Here is an 18,102-nt window from a genome sequence, read left to right on the forward strand (position 1 = left end):
GGCTGTTTCCCTTTGTGCTTTGTCTGTATGGGTAGATATAGACGCATTTATCTCCTGTCATTTTACCCAAACCTATGTACAGTATACAATGATCAGCCAGACTACAGAACAGGTGGCTCTCGATGCTCTCTAAGACATGTTATTGAAGTGGGGGAAACTTGAAACAGTTAAGTAATTCTTTTCCACACCTCTGAAGTCACATTCAAGGAATGCATATTTTCTTTTCAAAAGAGAAGACTTAAGATATTGGCAGAACTGTAAAATGTAAGAAGTCTCTTCCCTTGCTCACCAGAATAGTTAATGTGCACAGCACTATTAAAGGGGTTATGATAATCCTTTCAATAAAAATTGATTGCTTCAGGATTGCTATAGAGGGTGGATTAACTCCATCTGAAGAGTAAATAGCTTAAACACATATCAGGGATTTTTTTATTGTTATTAAATATGCCTTTAAGAAATTTTTCAAACAACAGGGAAAATATTCATTTGTCCCAGGCAAGCAAGGCTGGCTGTTCTGCTGTGAAATGGATAAACTACAAAGCCACATACACAACAGAACTTCTGCTTAACTGTTGAAAGCCAGAATAGAGGGAGGGCTTGGACTGGGATGGCTTCCTCGTGCTACTGTTTCCATAACACCCTTTCCTGGGGAATCTTCTCCCCTCTTCCTCCTGCCTACTGCTCAAAAACACACCCTCAAAGAGAAGTCACATGCTCTAGCCATCCTCTTAGAAGACACCGCTCAAACCTGGTCCTCTATCTGGCATTTCTCTCCATGGAAGCAGAACCAAGGAGAGAGGTGACAAATACAAGATCTCAGCACATGAAGTCAGAGGAAAGAGGCAGAGAATCATCAGTGCCTGTGGCAAACATGGTCGGCATCCCCATGGAGTTTTTTTGTTTATTCTAACCCCTTCCCAAAGTAATATAGTTATGCAAAAAAAAAAACAGATCCCAGTGCAGAAGCAAAGACTCTAATCATCATGAGCTGGATTTGATCAATACCTAAGGGAGACAAACATCTACTAATTCCTTACGGGCAGAGAATGAAAGAAGCCAGAGACCTTGTGCTCCCTGTGTGGTAATACCAAATGAAAATGCCTTACAAAGCCCTGGGTACAAACGGGCACATCCTCATCTCATGTAACAAGGGACAGAGGTGGCTACAGAGTTGGAAAAGCTGAGATAAACAATGTCAGCTTCCAGATTTAGTGATTGGGCCTCTTAGAACTCATATGTATGTAGTAAATTATATATGTACATATACATATACATATATATGGTTTAAATCATGTAATGAACATGAGACACTTTAGTCACTATCATTTCTCTTTTTAAGTATGCTTATTTAATAAGTAACTTTTAGAATGTCCTCTGTGGTAGGCACATGAAAATATAGCATCAAAGCAACTAAGAAAAAGTTAACTTCCTGTGGACCTTTTTATATTTTAATGATGAAAGAAGCATAAAAATAGAAGAAAGGCAATTTAAAATAGGAAGGGCTTAACAAGTTGACATCCGAGTGTTAAGTGAGAAATTAAGACAGTTAAGAAAAGCATCTTACTGAGACAGAAGCTGTGTGAGAGGGTAAAGTTGGTAGAGTGATGAAGACAGAATGGGCAGGTCATTTCATGTGTCCTTTTCCTCCAAGAGGGATAAATGCCACTTGAAATTTTCAGCTTAATAAAATCAAAGATGACATATGAATGTATGTGAATAGATGTATGTGCGTGTGTGTGTTTGTACCAAGGAGTAGCACTATTAGGAGGTGTGTCCTTGTTGGAGGAAGTGCGTTACTGTGGGAGTGGGCTATGAGACCCTCTTCTTAGATGCTTGGAAGACAGTCTGCTCCTGGCTTCCTTTGGATCAAGACACAGAACTCTCAGTTCCTCCAGCACCATGTCTGCCTACATGCCGCCATGCTTCCTGCCATGATGATAGTGGACTAAATAAACCTCAGAGCCCGTAAGCCAGCCCCAATCAATTGCTGGCCTTTTTAAGAGTTGCCTTGGTCTCTTCATAGGAATGGAAACTCTAACTAAGGCAGTGTGTCTGTGTGGGGGGATGTGCATATGAGAGAGAGAGAGAGAGAGAGAGAGAGAGAGTGTTAAATCAAATAAACCTTTGGATATGTGTGTGTGGAGCTCAGGAGAGAGGTCTGCCTTTAAGATGGACATCTGCTCATATGGGGTATTGAAACTAAATAAAATCCCAAAGAGGAAAATAACAGCTAGAAAACAAAGAAAAGAATCATCTCAATGTTAAGAGGCTCAAAGCAGAGGAGGAAGCATTACCTAGAAAGAGAACCAAGTGTTGGTGCCTGATATACAGGAAAGAAGCCAGTGACCAGAGATGTAAAGATGAGAGCAAAATCATGTTCAGAGATTCTGAGAATCCACATAAGATAAAGACTACAATCTGAAGGTCATTGATACACTGACAGCTTTAAAAGAAGTGGAGGGAGAGGGCAGATAGGTCTTACATGGAATGGGTTTGACAATTAAACAGAAAATGGAAAAGTGTGTACAGTAATGACTACTTGAGAAGTTACATTATAAAAAGAAGGAGTCTATAAATGCAATTAATAGTGTTTAGAGATGCTACCAAATAGGAATGGCAGCTGTGTGTCTGCAGGCAGAGAGGAACCTCACAGAGGTGTTTGAGTATACAGAATGAATAGACCATGAAAACAGAGACAAACCTGTGATAAGAAGATACGAAGCTCATGGATATTGACTGTCCCCAATTTTTGAGATCTTGTCCCTGTGGAGAATGATCTATATGGGATGCATAGCTCTTGCTATGTATTATTCTTATCATGAAAATAACTGGCCCCCAATCAACAACATAGGCTAGATCTGTAAGTACCTCAGTGACTATCCAAGATATTCTATGATGCAAAGTTCACACTGATAAAGAACTTCATAAAGACAGTGAAAGTTACTTTGAAAAATGATTGGATTGCTATGCAGAGGTATTGATTATGTGGAAGGCATCAACCAGAAATTGGAAAGGTTATCAATTGAATAGACAATAAGACTTGTTTCAGTGGAAAGGGGGCTACCCTTGGGAAAATGAGGGATGTTGAATGTGTTACAAACATCTATGATCATGGGATGAAAGTTAATCTAAAAGGAAGAGCATATTGGAATATATTACACGTCTCTCCCTGAGAAGCCATGTAGCAACATTTAGTTTATGAATTTGATTCCAGTTCTGCTCCTCTTCTACTGAGGACCTCACTTCTATGTCCAGAAAGTATACTCTACTTCCCAAGTTTACTCAAAGAAAATTTTGTTGCCAGGCAGGGGTGGCGCATGCCTTTAATATCAGCACTTGGGAGGCAAAGGCAGGTTGATTTCTGAGTTCAAGGCCAGCCTGGTCTACAGAGTGAGTTCCTGGACAGCCAGTGCTACACAGAGAAACCCTGTCCCTGACCCCCCAAAAAAAGAGAAAAAAGAAAAAAATTTTTGTCATTTTCTCAGAATACTCAAGAATAATAACTACTCCTATTCACTTATAGATTTAACAAGTAAATTTTTTCAATATTTTTATAGACAAAAATAACAATTATTAACCATTTTAGTTTGTTTCTTACCTTAGTTCTGTAAGATAACTAGCATTACCCAACACTTATTATCATTTCTAATAAATCTTTTTTTTCTTTTCCTGTAACTCAAAATACTATGTAATTTAAGGGTTTTCCTCCCACCATTTTTCTTAATCAGAAGTCTATTGTTTCTACTATTCATTGCCAAGAATACTAGCAGTTAGAAGACTGATTGTTTCTAAAGACAATAAAGCTAATGATGTGACTTTGTGGTAATAGCTGATCTTATTATTAATAAATGTTGAACTTTAGGATACATGTGTTATATAAACACAGAAGTTGACTTCCTACTGAGTTACAACATACTTTATCTTTCAGTATTTAATGAGTACTCTAAAAAAAAAAAGCTGTCAGACAGTGAACAGTGTCACCCTAAAATCTATCTGTTAAAACCCCAAAGGAGCCATGCTTAGAGGACTTTGTAAAAGAGACGGAGTTAAAGATAAGTGAGACTGAAGGGACCAGGTCTCCAATCAGTATTGTGTCCTTGTAAGCTGAACCACTGGAGAACTAAACATATGCTTACATAAATATAAAGGCCATGTGAATGTGAACTCTCAGAGAAAAAAGATGGCTGTCACAGGCTGAAAACAGAGCCCTCACGAGAAACGAAACTGCTGCAAAGCCCAAGATCAGAAGTTGTCAATAAGTAACAAGCTTGATGAGTATGGCTCAGCAGAACTGTGATGAAATAAGTTCCTATCCCTTATGCCAACCAGTCTATGATACATTGTTATGGCAGTCCCAGCCACCTGACCCTTAGTAATTATCACTCTACAGGCTGATAAAAAGACAGAATGCTTCCTGTTAAGAGGTATCACCGCAGAAGCACAATTGAGTAAATCAAACCTCTTAGGATGACTAAGGTTTCTGAGAAATCTTTTACAACTTGTTCCTATGTGTGGTAAACTGGCTTTTTTTGGATGCTATCTCAGGACACTGGGAAATACCGATGATAAGGCAAGATCTTTGTCCTAAACTGTGGATAGTTCAGTCCCTGGCTGCCACTTAATTTGTATCAATATAGATTACCACAATACCAAATTACATTAGAGAATGACCTTGTTCTTGGGGAACACGTGTGGCTTGTCACTTGTTTTCATCCTCAGGAAAAAGAATATATGGATAAACAGGTAGACAGTTAACTAATACTTCTAATATGGATGGCAGCAGGCAATGGGTTGTAAGTCTAGTACATGATTCAAAGTAAAGATGTCTGTTTTGATTTCTTTAAATCTGAAAGCCTTCCAAATATAAATGTGTATGGCAGAAGGAAATCACCCACATAGAAGTAACTAGAAATCAACATGAGGGTAAAGTCCCTGCAACTCCCAAGCTTTCATGTTCCTGTCTAGCTGATTTGTCATCTACTAGTTTCTGTGAGATTTTCAACAAATGATTTCACTTCTCTTCACCTTGCTTTCCTTGTCTGCAAAATAATAAACTCGGGGAGCAGATGTGAGAATTCATGGTGAAGCAAGTAATTGGCTGGCATGGAACCTGACATGTAGTAAGGATAGAATTTAACAACAGAATGATCATACATAGTATTATTACTATACTCATAACCTGACTGAAGTTAGCATGGACTTAAATAGATCTTGGACTGGATAAAATAACTGGATTTACCTTGTCCATTTTGAAAATCAAAATTGTTCAATGGAGGTATGAAGTGCTTTGTGTCTCATCTGCCACAAAGGTGAATAGCAACAGGCTTATAGCTCATCTTGAGGTGGGTGGCCATGGCAATCAGCAAAGGAAAAAAATAGATCCTTATAAGACTCAGAGTATCAGGGTGAGAGCCCAGGAAAAGACAGGAAGTTCCTCCCGCCCAATTGTCACCACACATCTATAGCTGGCAACCAAAGAAAGTTGAATGCCAGCCCACTCCTGGCTTTGGGGAACTTTCCCAGTCATCACAGTTGATGGAACAAGCTAGAATTTTGCTTTTGGAGAGAACCTCACCTGGTCTTCTTGTGAACTCCCACTCTAGTATTACTAGTTGTCACATAAAATACAAACTCCTGCCCAAATACATACACCTAGTGATCAGATTCCTGCATATTCCCACCTCCCTCCAGGATCTCACAGATACCTGCTGCTGTGTGACTATTTCCTTCCAGTTAAAGCATTCCCTCCTAGATGGAGGAGAATAACACTCAGGATGTAAATAAATCAAGAGTCACAAACTCCATCCCCAAAGTTGGAAAAGCAATAAGCAACTGGTGGAAAGGGAGCACCCTGAGTGGCCACACCATCTGACAGTTGTGCAGGAGGCTCCAGGGACCAGAGTTGTCTCCCTTCCTGGACTAAGATTTTCCAGGATGTAGATACCTTTAAATCAACTGCTATGTAAGTAACCTCTCACCTAAGTACAGTAGAGAACTCCAATAAAATCACTGGTTCACTGAGCTGGAGTTGAGAACTGTCCCTTTGGTCCATTGTTGCCCACAATGGGATGAATGGCCATTTGTGTGTGCCATCCCAGGAAAAGTGATACAATACAGCAGCCCTCAAACAGGGCCCAAAAGAACCAAAAAGGAGTAAAGGAGGGGTGGTTGGTTAGTGATGAGACAACTGTGGCTGATCATTTTAAGGATAGAGCATCTACAGGACAAACTTTCCCAGGGTTGTATGGAGTCATGTGATTTTGTTATGCTGGACTGTACTTCCTCAGATGGGTGACAGGATACAACCAAAACTGAGCTGTCTGACAGTAGAAAACATCTGAATGGAATCCGAACCAGATCATCCTCCTCAGTGTGAGATGCGATGCATCTGTGATGAGTGGGACCCTCTGTTGGAATATGAGGATATTCCAACAAGCACTGGGGTACTAGAGAATATAGTGCAACCCTTGAGAGAATCACGTGTGAGAAAGAATAGTAACCCTAATCTCATGCCAACTTTGTGGCTTTTGCTATAAGATGCAACTAAAGCTCACTTGTCTTCTCAATAGAAACATGCCTGCACAAAGGGGAAATCGCAATAAGAAAATGCCATATAGACACCATCCACTGCATCTGCCTCTGAGTTACCAGAAAAAGTAGAAAAGGAGGAGATAAAATAGAGCTATTGACTGGCAATTTTTCATAGCTGGCAGGATGCAAAGGAAAATTAGATCTGAGCTGAGAAACCCTCCATAGAATCTAAAGGGGTTCTTCTTTGGAACTCATGTGGGGAAAAACTCAGAGAATGAGGAGGAAGACAATATACTGGAAGTGATGAAAAATGCCTCTCAGATCCAACCTTTAGTAGAAATGAAGGGAAATAACCATGATTCATCATGCAGACAGGGGTATTAATAAGGACCCAATACAAAGAGCTAGAGCAACCAGAAGCTCAATGCAGGAATTGGGGAAAGACTTAAGCAACTGCAGGAATTAAGAAAGCTTTTTAAGCAAGCAGTGCCTCTCACGGGCTGGCCCATAAGGCTTTGGGGTGTGGTGATGGATGGGGTAAGGCTGAGTGCTGAGGAGGCAAGGAAACTGAGTGATTTAACTTCTCATCCTTCCATGAACAAAGGGGAATATGCACCATTTGGGAAATCTGGCTATTGCCAGCTGAGGTCCCCATGAATATCAAGGACTGAAGACAGCAGAGGAAGGACAGGTATTACTAGAGAATCAGACATAAGGGAGATGGTGTTTGATGATGACTGGTTCACACCCAATAAGACTGTTCATAGACAGGTTAAGAATTGATTTGATAGATACCTTGAGAATTATATGAAGCTTTAGAAATTTTGCTGAGCTTCATGGTGGGATATGATCTTGATGAGATCAAAGAGGCTCTGGAAAATCTGAATGACTCAGACTGGCACATAAGTCACATTTGAAAACTGAAAAAGAATAAGAGGCAAATGGTCCAGTGCAGTGGTTTGGATGAAAGTGGCCCCCAGGGGCCCATATATTTGAATGCTTAGTCATCAAGATATAACACTATTTGAAAGGAGCAGGAGGTATGGCTTTGTTGAAGGAGATGTGTCTCTGGGGGTGGGCTTTGGGGTTTCCAATGCCCATGCCAGACCCAGTGTCTCCCTCTCTGCCCTCAGATCAGGATGTAATTCTCAACTAGTTCTTCAGCACCATGCTTGCAAGGCTGCCAGCATGCCCTCCTCCATGAGGATAATGGACTAAGTCTCTGAAACTGTAAACAAGCCTCCAATTAAATGCCTTCTTTTATAAGAGTTGCCTTAGTCATGGTTTCTCTTCCCAGCAGTAAGACACTAAGCCACCTAAAAGCAAATGGTGAGATTTGCATTTAGCCACAACTTTAAAGAAAATGCAGAAAACCAATTGCTTTGAGTTTCTAGAAGAATTTAAAGCCTGAGAAACAGTTAAAAATAAAATAAATGATAAAGTAGTATAAGTGAGAAAAATTAAGCTTCTCCTAAGCATAGGCAAAGGTCTCCCAAAATATGCTATGTACATGTATATACTTTGTCATATGCAAAGGATTATTTCAACAAGATAAAACAATTTAAAGATATACTCAACCAGTATATCAGAGGATTTTTTAGATAAACAAATGTAATTAGATTTAAAGACATAGGTAGGAGATAATAAAGTAATAGTTGGTCATTTCAATATCTGACTCTTACCAATTGACATATCATCCACACCAAAAAAATAAGTAAAAAAAGAAACAAACAAACAAAAAGGTCAACAAAAAAGCATCAGAGCCAGGTTACATTATAGATCACATTTTCAACACATGTTTACATAGCCTTTCCTCAATGGCCACACAATCACATTCCTTTCTTTCAAACTTAAAGTTCCCTAGAATAGGACATGTATCAGGCCATAACACAAGCCTCAGTAAATGGAAAAATATGCTAAGTCATATCACATATCTTCTAAAAACACTACAGAATAAAAATAGAGATTAATAATCAAGGCTGGGCAGTGGATGAAGTACTCGCTGTACAAACAAGAAGACCTGTAATGTCAACTCCTACTGTGAGATGAGAGGTGGAGACAAGAAGATCCAAGAAACTCTTGGGTCAGATAGTCTGGCTTATACAGAGTGAACACCAAAGAGACTCTACTTTAAGCAAGGTGAAATTGAGGACCAACACCCAGCATTGTCCATACACATTATAACACAAGAGTGCCTACATACACCATACATACACGAGAGATTTTTATAGCCCAGGCAGACATCTAACTTGCTCTATAATTGAAGATAACCTTGAATTTTCGACACTTTTACCTCCACCTTCTAAGTGCTAGTATAAACCACTGTTCTGAATTTTATACACTGCTGGGACTAAACCCAGGGCTTTGTGGATGCTGTGCCAACTGAGCTGTACCCTATGTTCAAATAATTACAAATAACAAAACTGACTAGGAAACAACATAAGTGACCACACACACACACACACACACACCTTGGTAAAACAGAACCATGAAAATACAAGAAACCAGAACAAGCTTATAGGTAGTGGTGAAATAGGATTAGTAATTTAAAAAAAAAGCCTCCTAACAAAATAATACAGGGTCATCCATTGATTAATAATATCAATATTTTAAAGAATATTAAACTAACATTGATTCTTCTCAAATTATTTACAATAATTTAAAGGGAAGAAATTCTTCCAAATATATCCTATAAGCTCAGAACTGAACACAAGGTCAGAAGTAGAAACACAATAAAAATGATTAAGTGTAAATCATTATCTCTGATGAATATACATATAACAAAAGACTAACAAGACAAATTTAATAGTATGTCAAAAACATAATTCACTATGCTAAAGTAGAACTTATCCAGGAATACAAGGATGGTTAGTTCAATATATGACCTAATTTATTATATCAAGAAACTAAAGGATAAGAAGTTCTAAGACTGTCTCAGGAGATGAAGAAAAATTACTTGATAAAACTCATAATCACTGCACAATACAAAATAATAAAAAACTTAAAACCAACATTATACTACATGGGAAAAGGGAGAAGCTGAAAATGATCCTGTAGTATATGAAACAAGAAAAGGTTGTAACTGGACTCACAGTGACTGAATATAATAATAGAAGGTTAGTCAGGACAATTAGGCAAAAATTTAAAAAAAAATGTGTATAACCAGGAAAGAGAAAAGTCTAAATATCCTTATTTGCATAGGTTATAATTCTCCACACAGAAAAATCTGAAGATTCCACTAGAAGATACTAAAACTGATAACTAAATTCTTCAGATTATACAATTGAAATACAAAACTAGACATTGAAATACAAAATAACATTCAGACTATACAATTGAAATACAAAACTAGTACCATGGTATAAACAAGTAACAAGGCTGATAAAAGAGAAACCATGAGAGGAATGTGTTTGAAATCATGGCATAATTAAGGTGGGGGACTGGTTTGACAAGAAAGGTGAAGATTTTATATGATGATTTGAACATCTTATATGATGGTTTTCTGTGTCAGCATCACACCATCTAGAGTCACCTGGGAAGGAGGCATGGATAAGGAGCTGTCTAAATCAGGTCAGGCTATGGACATACCACCAAGGGATTTTCTTAATTGGATTCATTGATATGATCTATGATCGTGCAGGCAGCAACATTCATTGACTGGGCCCTGTTCTAAAAGGAAAGGAGTGACTGAGCTGAGAATGAGAAGCATCTCTTGGTTCATTATTCTCTGCTCTTCAGTATGGATATGTCCAGATGCTTCAAGTTCCTGGCTCCTGCACTTCCTTTCGGTGATGGTTCATACCCTGCAACTGTGAGCCAAATAAGCCCTTTCTCCTTACCATGGTGTCATGGGTGTGATTAATCACAGCAAGAAGAAATGAAACTGAGAATCTACTATAAAAATAGTAGCAACAAATTTTAGAAATGCTGTGGAGAATTAGGAACTCCTGTATACCGTTGGAGAGAATCTAACTTAGTAGACATTATAGAAAACAATGTGCAGAATAAGTTTTTCTATCTAAAAACAGAGCTACCATTTGATGGAACAACCCCACTTTTGGGTATATACCCCAGGAAAATGAAATCCACACATGCTAAAGAGAAACCTGTACATGCATGTCTCTTGTGGTGCTATAGACAACATAACATGGAACTAACCTAGATGCCCATCAATACAAACAGAACAGGAAAGCAAAATATATACAGTGGGGTATAATCCTGCCACTCATAGAAAACTAGGAAGTCAAGAGCCTTCTATTAAGTAGATTCAGGCCAACCAGGGCACAGGATCAATACTATGTGTTTTTTCTCATAGGCAGAGACTGAAACATCAGCTGGAATATAGGATAATAGTTAACAGAGTATCTTATTTAGGGTTACTATTGCTGTGATGAAACACCATGACCAAAGCGACTGGGGAAAAATGGGGCTGATTTGTCCAACACTTCCAAGCACTGTTTGTTCATCCTTGAAGGAAATCTGAACAAGAACTCAAACAGGGCAGGAAACTGGAGTAAGGAGCTGAGGCAGAGGCCCTGTAGGAGTGCTGCTTACTGGCTTGCTCCTCATGGCTTGCTCAGCCTGCTTTGTTATAAAACCCAGGACCACCAAGCCCAGGCATAGCACCACCCACACTGGGCTGAGCCCTTCCTCATCAATCACTAATTAAGAAAATGCCCTACAGGCTTGCCTACAGCCCAATCTTATGGAGGCATTTTCTCAGTTGAGGTACCTCTCAGATGACTATAGCTTATTGTCAAGTTGACATAAAACTAGCCAGCACACAGAGGTTAGGGAATTTGATTGGTTTGATAGCTGCAGAGTGTATACATGTGCTCAAACACAACACTGAACATTGTATGAAGTTACACATGCCCAATCAAAAAAGACAGTAAAGCATAGATAGAGTGTGGCTAAATGGAAAAGGGTGTGCTTAGCACAACAAGACTCTTTGGTCCCATGAACCAAAAAGGAAGGGAGGGAGGGACGAAGGGACAGGGGGAGAGAGAAAGGAAGAAAAGAAAATATACTTTAAAATACACTGTTTTCATTATACTTCTCAGAATAAAAAAAGAATAAACACATTCTGGTGTAAATATCAAGATGACAGCAGCACTCTTGCCAGATTGATGCTCACCGTATTTGGGGGTGAAGAGAGCTGGCCGCCTTACCTTCATCTGTCACATGACCCATATCATTATTTTCCCCACAAACATTAGTCTAATGCCTCCTCAAATCCTCAACTCTTCTGTGAAAAGGAGAACTAGGCCATTGTGGAGACATGGAAGGGACTCAGACATGGTGGGAGGAATCAACCAACGAAGCAAACAAGTGACTTCCTCTGGACAGAGGGCACTCTCCCTCCCAGCCCCTATGACCTCTCCATTCCCATAACTACATGGTTTATCTGTGATAGGGAAGACAGATGGAGAAGCAAAATTGACTGGGCCAATTATAAAACTACCCATATTAAATTTATAATGAACTCAAACACAGCTAAAAGTTACAGATTAGGCAAAAGATCTGCTACTAAATGCCTCCCAGGTCTCTGTGCCAACATCTGTAAAGCCAACATCTTGTGCACAGTTGGGTGAATTTCTTATTTGGTTTTCTATTACATTTGAATGCAGAACCATCTCAGTGGACAAAAATCTATAAATCTTTGTGCATGTAACATAGAAACCAATGATGAGCTTGCACTTGTACATTTAAAATATAAAAAGCTTGTTTGTATTTTTAACATTTCCCCTTAGGAAATTTTGTTCTATTTTATTTCTAAGTAAAAATGCTCCCACAATGGTCTACATAATGTGCTAGATAACCTAAACAGTATTTTAGGTGTTACTCAAACTCTCTTTTATAAATGTTATTCTTTCTCTCTCTCTCTCTTTCTCTCTCTCTCTCTCTCTCTCTCTCTCTCTCTCTCTCTCCCTCTTTCTCTTACACACACACAAACACACACATCATTAAAGCTCCTCTCTTTCTCTCTCTCTCTCTCTCTCTCTCTCTCTCTCTCTCTCTCTCTCTCTCTCTCACACACACACACACACACACACACACAAACACACACACATCATTAAAGCTCCTCTCTCTCACATACACACACAAACACAAACACATCATTAAAGCTCCTCTCTTTCTCTCTCTCTCTCTCTCTCTCCCTCCCTCTCTGTCTCTCTCTCTTTCTCTTATAAACACATGTACACACACACATCATTAAGGCTCCTCTCTCTCTCTCGCTCTCTCTCTCCCTCCTCTCTCTCTCTCTCTCTCTCTCTCTCTCTCTCTCTCTTCCTCTCTCTCTCTCTCTCTCTCACACACACACACACACACCATTGAAGCTCTAAGCTTGGAACAAACTAGCAGATGCAGGTTTCTACATAGGTTTTATTCAATCCCAGGGGAAGATTACAGTATCATATTTAACAACCAGCTGTACTGTTTTTTTTTCCTTTCTTTTAGAAGATCCTACTAAAACCATAGTAAAGGAGGATAAAAGATCCATTCATGTTCAGAATAGCAAATAACTGAGAAAGAATGCGTTCAGCTAAAGCACAGTTAGTGAATTGTTGGTAAATGAGAAGCAGGAGGCAATAGAGGCAGACCAAGTAAACTCTAAAGAAAGAGAATGGTTCACCACTAAGGAACTCAAGCCAAGCTTCAAGAAAAGGGTTAACAGAAAAAAGCCTGAGAGGCCATTGCTCACGTCCTGACCACACCATGAAATACCAGTTCTCTTTAAGAGCTGTCACATGGAATGGGATGAGGGTCTCAAGACCAAAGGAACAAACTAATCAAACAAAGCTAGAAGGCCAGACAGTCTGGGTCTGAGACTCCAAGGCTAAGAGCACCAGGAAAGGGTTAACATCTCTACTCCAAAAGCCCCAAATTATTTGAGATTCAGAACATTATTGAAAAAGATTTGGGGGGTATTTTAGGTTTATGTTTTTCTTTTTGTTTTTATTAACTAAAGATGGTCAAACTCTCAAGTCTATGCCAATGTTCTAAAACCCACAAACTTCTAAATTTTACATGTTTCTGGTCCCCCACATTCTCATGTGCAGTCTTCAGGACACCTCACAGTGAAGAGAAAGAAGAGGAAGAGAGATGACGACTCTCACTAAAGGGCCAGGGATTCTAGGTCTATGGTTTCTCCTCATCAGAAAGATTATATGCAACATCAAACATGCACGTGTACATACACATAAACTCAGTTATCTCCCCAATACACAGAATGAAGAGGATAGCTAAGCAGGGGTCCTGAGTCTTACCATCCTCACTTACTGATGCAGCAGCAGCTACAATAACAAAGTCAAACATAAGAGCTGTAGAAAGCAGAGGGAAAGAATACTAGCAGCACTGAAAAGGAAGAAATGATTTTACTAGACTTACCCAGAAGCAATGCTATGTAAAAGTCAGTAGTGTCGGATTTCCAAAAAGATTTCTCTACCCAGCCAAACTGAAGTGTTAACCCAGGAGACCTAAAATTGACCTATCTAAATCATAGGACATGTACATATTTTAATTGCACTTTGTTTACTCTGCGGGTGTGTATGTGTGGGGACATGCATGTGGAGGTCAGAGGACAGCTTGAGAGAGTTGTTTCCTCTCCTTTTTCCATATGAATCTAGGAAGTTGGCTTCGGGTTGCCTGGCTTGGTGGTAAATGCCTTTATCTACTGAAGCATCTCTCTAGCCCATTCATGTATATTTTCAAAAATAAGGTTTTAATATGTAACACAAAAAATTAAAGAAAGCAATAGTTGGAACTGGAGAATGGGGATAAAGTTAAGGCAATGACTTTTCAGTTCTGTGGTCTTAAGAAATCTCTTTGTATGTTTTAATATCTTAAACATCCACGTGTTTTTAAACCCACAAAACCTTACTTCACAGCTATCATGACTTCACCCACAAACATGCACATGTATAATATGTAACCACATGCACAATATGTTTGCATAAATGAACACATCACAGCTGTTCTTGCCTTTGTAGCCTTAGCAGTGTCTTACATCATGATGCTATTGCCTACTACTATAGGATGCTTCAAGTCACCAGCCCAGGAAAAGATCAAACTTCAGAATATAGTCTCTACTGAATGAGTATTATGTTTGCATCCTTGCAAGTTATTTTTAAAATTGTAATTGATTATCATTATTTCAGCTTTATACAGACATATGTAAGAACTGTGCATTAATAACTGTGTGTAAATGTCTATATATTTATAACTTTAGCAACTCTCCCCTATAATACTGAGTGTGTTTTCAAGGTAAGAGAAGCATATTAATATGCATTTGTCGAACCTACATATGGATGTTCCCTGAGAGGTTCTACCAGCACCTGAACAATATAGATGCAGATACTTACAGCCAACCATTGTACTGATCTCACGGACCCCAGTGGAAGAGCTAGAGGAAGGACTAAAAAAGCTAAAGGGGATTGTCATCCTATAAGGAGAACAGTAGCAACTAACTGGACCACCCAGATCTCCCAGGGACTAAACCACCAACCAAAGAGTATACATGGAGGGAGCCAGGACTCCACATACATCTGTAGCAGAGGATGGCCTTATCCGACATCAATGGGAGGGGAAAGAAGCTTGATGCCCCAGCTTAGGTGGATGCTAGAAGGGTGAGGCAGGAGTGGGTAAATGGGTAAAGGAGCACACTTGTAGAGGTAAAGGTGAGGGAGGTGAGGGGGAATGGTTTGGGGAGTTAGTGGAGGGGTAACTGGGAAAGGGGGATATCATTTGAAATATAAATTAATAAAATGATTAATTAAAAAAAGTTTAAAAAATGAAATTAAAAATGAAATCATACACCATATATATACTCACTCAACTCCTGCCAAGAATAAAGACTAATGACTGAAAACCTCTAAGACAAAAGTGGAATCCCAGAAAACTACCATCTTGGTATCTAATTGATATAAGAAATCTTACCTGTGCTCTGACTAAGGCAGTAGAATCTGCCAGTATAAGGAGCCTTTATTCATGATGTGTCCTTATCAAAATAGTCATTAAGTTCTTTGATGGAGGATTAAATTCTTCTGATCCTATTTTTCATAAATGGCTTATTGTAAAGCAAGAAAGCGACTGTTACATAAAAGCTGCACCAGAGGCTGACCAACTTATCAAATATATTTTCTGTCATGAAAACCCAGGAATGACAGCCTGTAAATGCACCTATCCTTTAGACTGGACTTAGAAGCACAGATTTTAAAAGCTGAGGGTAGCCAAATGACTCAGCAGGCAAAGGCACTTGTCACCAATTCTGATGACCAGAGTGTGATCCCCAACACGTACACTGTCCTCTGACCTCCAAACGCACAGATACAACACCACATGATGGAAAATGACTGAGAAAGATATCTAATATCAACCTCTGGCTTCCACATGCATACATACATACACATGTGCACACATATAAACATGTTCCCACCATATACATACACACAAACACACACAAAAGAATGCAAATATAATTCCATTAAAATGCCAAGCTTTTTATACCTTATATTTGAGGTTGTTGGCTCATTATATTTTGTATTTTATTTTGCCCAGCTAAATATTCTTATAATGACTTTTTTCTGTTCTGAGTTCTGATACTAAATAAGGGTTTCACACATACTAGACCAAGACTTTACCAGTAAGCTACATCTGTCATCCAGTTGTTATGACCTTTTAATCCATGAAAGCTTTAACAACAATGTCCAATAGCAGTTAAAATTAGGACTTGGAAGGTTCATATATTTTCAATGTGTTTAAAAGTAGAAAAGATTTTTAACATAATCTAAAATGGCCAGAGTCAAGTAGATAGACTATAGAGATGGTGGCACGGATGGATAAAAATGGCTCTGAGGTATGGGACAAAGGAAGAGAACATTTAAAGTAAGCAAGAATTGTATAAGCAAAGGGAACTGAGATGAAGGCTTGGTGGTCCTCACAAATCCTTTGACTATGACAATTCCCTAGAATGACTCAACCCAGGGCCACACTTTACCTTGGTTAGTTTGTTATAAAGAAATCACATTAGACAAGGGCCGCGCCTTCTTCACCCTATTGGCAATGGTGTGCTGTTCAACCTCCTCCAGCAACTATGAAGCTCGCGTGACAAATAGTTTGTTAGAAGTTACTGAAACATGGGTCACTGTGGGTGAGGAAGTGGAATTCTCTCTCTGGCTTCCTCCTTTCTACCTGAGTGCAGAAATTCCAACCCTCTCATCCTAAGTTTATTCCTCACACTACATGGCTCCAGTCTGAGGTCATAAAGGAGCCCAAGTTGAGTCAATGGGGTTGTATTAAGGTAACAAATGCATTTTAGAACATTCAAGGATTTTTGTTTGTTTATTTGTTTGCTTGTTTGTTTGTTAGCTCTGTACCAGGAAGCAAGTTTATTACAATAAGTACTCTTTATGGTATCATACCAATGACATGATGGGGCAATTTAATTTTAATTCAATTCTTAGTGAACTGTTGAAAGATTCGTAGAAGGAGAGCTTGTGGAGAGGAAGGATAGATACAGGGCAACAGGGATCTGGGAAGAGGACCATGGAGCAAGTGACAGTCTGACAAAAGAAGGGCCTGAGACCATATCTAGATGGTTGCTGTGATACCAGCAGAAAGTCTCTAACTGAGAAAGACTTCAGTAACCCATTCCATAACATGAACAAAACAGTCACCCTAGGCCTGAGACATAGGGTGTTAGAGACCTGAAATAAACACAAGGTGCATACTTGACCTTCAATCCTAGAGCAGGTGGTGATGCTAGAAGCCTGATTATAATGATTCCACTTACTCTTTTTGCAACTTTCAAATGGTATACACTGCAAAGATGATTTTCATTCAATAGAAACTCTACTTAGAATTCTTCATGATGATCTTTCCCTGGACTAGAAAGATATCTAGTACAATTATCTTTCCTTGTGGTGGGCAGCATCAACTCCCACTCATCCACACAAGCATAAGAGGAAGCAACCAAATAGCCAGGGCTCTGTAGGCCATGTTGCTCAGCTAAGATGTTCAGCAGCTATGGTACATTATTTATTAAATGAATCTCTAGGGAACTAGGAAAGGGTACTAAGGATTGGACCCAGGGCCACATGGGTTCTTTTCTAAGAAGCTCCACTGCCAAGTGCATGTCCAGCTTACAATACTTTTATCTGACAATGGATAGATTAAGACATAATTCTATCATGGGCAGAATACTTGTTGTGCAAGTGTGAAACCTTGGCCTAGAACCCTAGCAACAGAAAGAAAAGACAAGATATAATGCCAGATATACCTTGAAGAATGTATGTACTGAAAAGGAAGCCTGTAGAAGACCTTTACTTCTACAAAGTCCTACTGAACTCATTCAACAGAAAGAACAACACTGCTATGCACAAACTGAGGGAAACTTTTCCCATGATCTGTCCACTCATAACAGCACAAGAAAAGGCACACTCATACGGGTGAAGGCTATACCTGTGACTTGCTGTGCCTTTCACCTGGGACTGCTCACATTTGAGAAGTCATACAGCAAAGATGACATCCAACAAATGGGTTGACCAGATAGCTACCTGGAGGGAAAGT

General features: G+C 39.2%; 1 protein-coding gene across 1 annotated transcript in view; it reads right to left on the minus strand.

The window, feature by feature from the left end:
* Tafa4 (TAFA chemokine like family member 4) overlaps nt 1-18,102 on the minus strand; it is a 141,029-nt gene that overhangs the window by 21,787 nt on the left and 101,140 nt on the right. The window lies entirely within an intron of this gene.

This window comes from Mastomys coucha, unplaced genomic scaffold (genome assembly GCF_008632895.1).
Source record: "Mastomys coucha isolate ucsf_1 unplaced genomic scaffold, UCSF_Mcou_1 pScaffold20, whole genome shotgun sequence".
NCBI classification, from domain to species: Eukaryota; Metazoa; Chordata; class Mammalia; order Rodentia; family Muridae; genus Mastomys; species Mastomys coucha.